Consider the following 6,786-nt stretch of genomic DNA (forward strand, 5'->3'; position numbering starts at 1 on the left):
TTTGTAGGGGTCCAGATTTTCTAGCCCAGCTGATTTGTAGGGGTCCAGATTTTCTAGCCCAGCTGATTTGTAGGGGTCCAGATTTTCTAGCCCAGCTGATTTGTAGGGGTCCAGATTTTCTAGCCCAGCTGATTTGTAGGGGTCCAGATTTTCTAGCCCAGCTGATTTGTAGGGGTCCAGATTTTCTAGCCCAGCTGATTTGTAGGGGTCCAGATTTTCTAGCCCAGCTGATTTGTAGGGGTCCAGATTTTCTAGCCCAGCTGATTTGTAGGGGTCCAGATTTTCTAGCCCAGCTGATTTGTAGGGGTCCAGATTTTCTAGCCCAGCTGATTTGTAGGGGTCCAGATTTTCTAGCCCAGCTGATTTGTAGGGGTCCAGATTTTCTAGCCCAGCTGATTTGTAGGGGTCCAGATTTTCTAGCCCAGCTGATTTGTAGGGGTCCAGATTTTCTAGCCCAGCTGATTTGTAGGGGTCCAGATTTTCTAGCCCAGCTGATTTGTAGGGGTCCAGATTTTCTCGCCCAGCTGATTTGTAGGGGTCCAGATTTTGCAACTCTTTCAGAACATCATCCCGAGTCACAACAGGGCTTGTAAGTAAGCATTTCACTGTGAGGTCTACTACACCTGTTGTATTCAGCATTTCACTGTAAGGTCAACTACACCTGTTGTATTCAGCATTTCACTGTAAGGTCAACTACACCTGTTGTATTCAGCATTTCACTGTAAGGTCTACTACACCTGTTGTATTCAGCATTTCACTGTAAGGTCTACTACACCTGTTGTATTCAGCATTTCACTGTAAGGTCAACTACACCTGTTGTATTCAGCATTTCACTGTAAGGTCAACTACACCTGTTGTATTCAGCATTTCACTGTAAGGTCAACTACACCTGTTGTATTCAGCATTTCACTGTAAGGTCTACTACACCTGTTGTATTCAGCATTTCACTGTAAGGTCTACTACACCTGTTGTATTCAGCATTTCACTGTGAGGTCTACTACACCTGTTGTATTCAGCATTTCACTGTAAGGTCAACTACACCTGTTAAATTCAGCATTTCACTGGGAGGTCTATTACACCTGTTGTATTCAGCATTTCACTGTCAGGTCAACTACACCTGTTGTATTCAGCATTTCACTGTAAGGTCAACTACACCTGTTGTATTCAGCATTTCACTGTAAGGTCAACTACACCTGTTGTATTCAGCATTTCACTGTAAGGTCAACTACACCTGTTGTATTCAGCATTTCACTGTAAGGTCAACTACACCTGTTGTATTCAGCATTTCACTGTAAGGTCAACTACACCTGTTGTATTCAGCATTTCACTGTAAGGTCAACTACACCTGTTGTATTCAGCATTTCACTGTAAGGTCAACTACACCTGTTGTATTCAGCATTTCACTGTAAGGTCAACTACACCTGTTGTATTCAGCATTTCACTGTAAGGTCAACTACACCTGTTGTATTCAGCATTTCACTGTAAGGTCAACTACACCTGTTGTATTCAGCATTTCACTGTAAGGTCAACTACACCTGTTGTATTCAGCATTTCACTGTAAGGTCAACTACACCTGTTGTATTCAGCATTTCACTGTAAGGTCTACTACACCTGTTGTATTCAGCATTTCACTGTAAGGTCTACTACACCTGTTGTATTCAGCATTTCACTGTGAGGTCTACTACACCTGTTGTATTCAGCATTTCACTGTAAGGTCAACTACACCTGTTAAATTCAGCATTTCACTGGGAGGTCTATTACACCTGTTGTATTCAGCATTTCACTGTCAGGTCAACTACACCTGTTGTATTCAGCATTTCACTGTAAGGTCAACTACACCTGTTGTATTCAGCATTTCACTGTAAGGTCAACTACACCTGTTGTATTCAGCATTTCACTGTAAGGTCAACTACACCTGTTGTATTCAGCATTTCACTGTAAGGTCAACTACACCTGTTGTATTCAGCATTTCACTGTAAGGTCAACTACACCTGTTGTATTCAGCATTTCACTGTAAGGTCAACTACACCTGTTGTATTCAGCATTTCACTGTAAGGTCAACTACACCTGTTGTATTCAGCATTTCACTGTAAGGTCAACTACACCTGTTGTATTCAGCATTTCACTGTAAGGTCAACTACACCTGTTGTATTCAGCATTTCACTGTAAGGTCAACTACACCTGTTGTATTCAGCATTTCACTGTAAGGTCAACTACACCTGTTGTATTCAGCATTTCACTGGGAGGTCTATTACACCTGTTGTATTCAGCATTTCACTGTAAGGTCTACTACACCTGTTGTATTCAGCATTTCACTGTAAGGTCTACTACACCTGTTGTATTCAGCATTTCACTGTAAGGTCTACTACACCTGTTGTATTCAGCATTTCACTGTAAGGTCAACTACACCTGTTGTATTCAGCATTTCACTGTAAGGTCAACTACACCTGTTGTATTCAGCATTTCACTGTAAGGTCAACTACACCTGTTGTATTCAGCATTTCACTGTAAGGTCTACTACACCTGTTGTATTCAGCATTTCACTGTAAGGTCTACTACACCTGTTGTATTCAGCATTTCACTGTGAGGTCTACTACACCTGTTGTATTCAGCATTTCACTGTAAGGTCAACTACACCTGTTAAATTCAGCATTTCACTGGGAGGTCTATTACACCTGTTGTATTCAGCATTTCACTGTCAGGTCAACTACACCTGTTGTATTCAGCATTTCACTGTAAGGTCAACTACACCTGTTGTATTCAGCATTTCACTGTAAGGTCAACTACACCTGTTGTATTCAGCATTTCACTGTAAGGTCAACTACACCTGTTGTATTCAGCATTTCACTGTAAGGTCAACTACACCTGTTGTATTCAGCATTTCACTGTAAGGTCAACTACACCTGTTGTATTCAGCATTTCACTGTAAGGTCAACTACACCTGTTGTATTCAGCATTTCACTGTAAGGTCAACTACACCTGTTGTATTCAGCATTTCACTGTAAGGTCAACTACACCTGTTGTATTCAGCATTTCACTGTAAGGTCTACTACACCTGTTGTATTCAGCATTTCACTGTAAGGTCAACTACACCTGTTAAATTCAGCATTTCACTGGGAGGTCTATTACACCTGTTGTATTCAGCATTTCACTGTCAGGTCAACTACACCTGTTGTATTCAGCATTTCACTGTAAGGTCAACTACACCTGTTGTATTCAGCATTTCACTGTAAGGTCAACTACACCTGTTGTATTCAGCATTTCACTGTAAGGTCAACTACACCTGTTGTATTCAGCATTTCACTGTAAGGTCAACTACACCTGTTGTATTCAGCATTTCACTGTAAGGTCAACTACACCTGTTGTATTCAGCATTTCACTGTAAGGTCAACTACACCTGTTGTATTCAGCATTTCACTGTAAGGTCAACTACACCTGTTGTATTCAGCATTTCACTGTAAGGTCAACTACACCTGTTGTATTCAGCATTTCACTGTAAGGTCAACTACACCTGTTGTATTCAGCATTTCACTGTGAGGTCTACTACACCTGTTGTATTCAGCATTTCACTGTAAGGTCTACTACACCTGTTTTATTCAGCATTTCACTGTAAGTTCTACTACACCTGTTGTATTCAGCATTTCACTGTAAGTTCTACTACACCTGTTGTATTCAGCATTTCACTGTGAGGTCTAGTACACCTGTTGTATTCAGCATTTCACTGTGAGGTCAACTACACCTGTTGTATTCAGCATTTCACTGTAAGGTCAACTACACCTGTTGTATTCAGCATTTCACTGTAAGGTCAACTACACCTGTTGTATTCAGCATTTCACTGTAAGGTCTACTACACCTGTTGTATTCAGCATTTCACTGTAAGGTCTACTACACCTGTTGTATTCAGCATTTCACTGTAAGGTCAACTACACCTGTTGTATTCAGCATTTCACTGTAAGGTCAACTACACCTGTTGTATTCAGCATTTCACTGTAAGGTCAACTACACCTGTTGTATTCAGCATTTCACTGTAAGGTCTACTACACCTGTTGTATTCAGCATTTCACTGTAAGGTCTACTACACCTGTTGTATTCAGCATTTCACTGTGAGGTCTACTACACCTGTTGTATTCAGCATTTCACTGTAAGGTCAACTACACCTGTTAAATTCAGCATTTCACTGGGAGGTCTATTACACCTGTTGTATTCAGCATTTCACTGTAAGGTCAACTACACCTGTTGTATTCAGCATTTCACTGTAAGGTCAACTACACCTGTTGTATTCAGCATTTCACTGTAAGGTCAACTACACCTGTTGTATTCAGCATTTCACTGTAAGGTCAACTACACCTGTTGTATTCAGCATTTCACTGTAAGGTCAACTACACCTGTTGTATTCAGCATTTCACTGTAAGGTCAACTACACCTGTTGTATTCAGCATTTCACTGTAAGGTCAACTACACCTGTTGTATTCAGCATTTCACTGGGAGGTCTATTACACCTGTTGTATTCAGCATTTCACTGTAAGGTCTACTACACCTGTTGTATTCAGCATTTCACTGTAAGGTCTACTACACCTGTTGTATTCAGCATTTCACTGTAAGGTCTACTACACCTGTTGTATTCAGCATTTCACTGTAAGGTCAACTACACCTGTTGTATTCAGCATTTCACTGTAAGGTCAACTACACCTGTTGTATTCAGCATTTCACTGTAAGGTCAACTACACCTGTTGTATTCAGCATTTCACTGTAAGGTCTACTACACCTGTTGTATTCAGCATTTCACTGTAAGGTCTACTACACCTGTTGTATTCAGCATTTCACTGTGAGGTCTACTACACCTGTTGTATTCAGCATTTCACTGTAAGGTCAACTACACCTGTTGTATTCAGCATTTCACTGTAAGGTCAACTACACCTGTTGTATTCAGCATTTCACTGTAAGGTCAACTACACCTGTTGTATTCAGCATTTCACTGTAAGGTCAACTACACCTGTTGTATTCAGCATTTCACTGTAAGGTCAACTACACCTGTTGTATTCAGCATTTCACTGTAAGGTCAACTACACCTGTTGTATTCAGCATTTCACTGTAAGGTCAACTACACCTGTTGTATTCAGCATTTCACTGTAAGGTCAACTACACCTGTTGTATTCAGCATTTCACTGTAAGGTCAACTACACCTGTTGTATTCAGCATTTCACTGGGAGGTCTATTACACCTGTTGTATTCAGCATTTCACTGTAAGGTCTACTACACCTGTTGTATTCAGCATTTCACTGTAAGGTCTACTACACCTGTTGTATTCAGCATTTCACTGTAAGGTCTACTACACCTGTTGTATTCAGCATTTCACTGTAAGGTCAACTACACCTGTTGTATTCAGCATTTCACTGTAAGGTCAACTACACCTGTTGTATTCAGCATTTCACTGTAAGGTCAACTACACCTGTTGTATTCAGCATTTCACTGTAAGGTCTACTACACCTGTTGTATTCAGCATTTCACTGTAAGGTCTACTACACCTGTTGTATTCAGCATTTCACTGTGAGGTCTACTACACCTGTTGTATTCAGCATTTCACTGTAAGGTCAACTACACCTGTTAAATTCAGCATTTCACTGGGAGGTCTATTACACCTGTTGTATTCAGCATTTCACTGTCAGGTCAACTACACCTGTTGTATTCAGCATTTCACTGTAAGGTCAACTACACCTGTTGTATTCAGCATTTCACTGTAAGGTCAACTACACCTGTTGTATTCAGCATTTCACTGTAAGGTCAACTACACCTGTTGTATTCAGCATTTCACTGTAAGGTCAACTACACCTGTTGTATTCAGCATTTCACTGTAAGGTCAACTACACCTGTTGTATTCAGCATTTCACTGTAAGGTCAACTACACCTGTTGTATTCAGCATTTCACTGTAAGGTCAACTACACCTGTTGTATTCAGCATTTCACTGTAAGGTCAACTACACCTGTTGTATTCAGCATTTCACTGTAAGGTCAACTACACCTGTTGTATTCAGCATTTCACTGTAAGGTCAACTACACCTGTTGTATTCAGCATTTCACTGTAAGGTCAACTACACCTGTTGTATTCAGCATTTCACTGTAAGGTCAACTACACCTGTTGTATTCAGCATTTCACTGGGAGGTCTATTACACCTGTTGTATTCAGCATTTCACTGTAAGGTCTACTACACCTGTTGTATTCAGCATTTCACTGTAAGGTCTACTACACCTGTTGTATTCAGCATTTCACTGTAAGGTCTACTACACCTGTTGTATTCAGCATTTCACTGTAAGGTCAACTACACCTGTTGTATTCAGCATTTCACTGTAAGGTCAACTACACCTGTTGTATTCAGCATTTCACTGTAAGGTCAACTACACCTGTTGTATTCAGCATTTCACTGTAAGGTCTACTACACCTGTTGTATTCAGCATTTCACTGTGAGGTCTACTACACCTGTTGTATTCAGCATTTCACTGTGAGGTCTACTACACCTGTTGTATTCAGCATTTCACTGTAAGGTCAACTACACCTGTTAAATTCAGCATTTCACTGGGAGGTCTATTACACCTGTTGTATTCAGCATTTCACTGTCAGGTCAACTACACCTGTTGTATTCAGCATTTCACTGTAAGGTCAACTACACCTGTTGTATTCAGCATTTCACTGTAAGGTCAACTACACCTGTTGTATTCAGCATTTCACTGTAAGGTCAACTACACCTGTTGTATTCAGCATTTCACTGTAAGGTCAACTACACCTGTTGT

This window comes from Oncorhynchus nerka, linkage group LG18 (genome assembly GCF_034236695.1).
Source record: "Oncorhynchus nerka isolate Pitt River linkage group LG18, Oner_Uvic_2.0, whole genome shotgun sequence".
Classification (NCBI taxonomy): Eukaryota; Metazoa; Chordata; class Actinopteri; order Salmoniformes; family Salmonidae; genus Oncorhynchus; species Oncorhynchus nerka.